Source organism: Bison bison, unplaced genomic scaffold (genome assembly GCF_000754665.1).
Source record: "Bison bison bison isolate TAMUID 2011002044 unplaced genomic scaffold, Bison_UMD1.0 scf7180017846282, whole genome shotgun sequence".
In the NCBI taxonomy this organism is placed as follows: Eukaryota; Metazoa; Chordata; class Mammalia; order Artiodactyla; family Bovidae; genus Bison; species Bison bison.
The window spans coordinates 13,371-13,657 of NW_011476855.1; positions in this window are offsets into that span (position 1 = coordinate 13,371).

Below are 287 nucleotides of genomic sequence, written 5' to 3' on the forward strand. Positions count from 1 at the left end.
GGGCTCTCTATCCCACCAGGGCCCCTGGGCCCTGACCTAACCTGGGGGCTGGCTGCAGACTCCGACTCAACCTGGGAACCGGCGCTCGGCACCCAGCGAGCGAGGCTGGAAAAAACCCAGTCCCGCAAGAGGAGTGCTGTTGGTTCTCATGCTTCTGAGACACAGGTGGGTCAGGAGCATCTAGGGAATCCTGGCCCACGGCCCCGAGGGGCTCGTGGCGGAGGCAGGGGCATGATGACCAGGCTCGGCTTTGCTGGGTCCCCTGCCCCCCGGGTTAGGGCCCACCC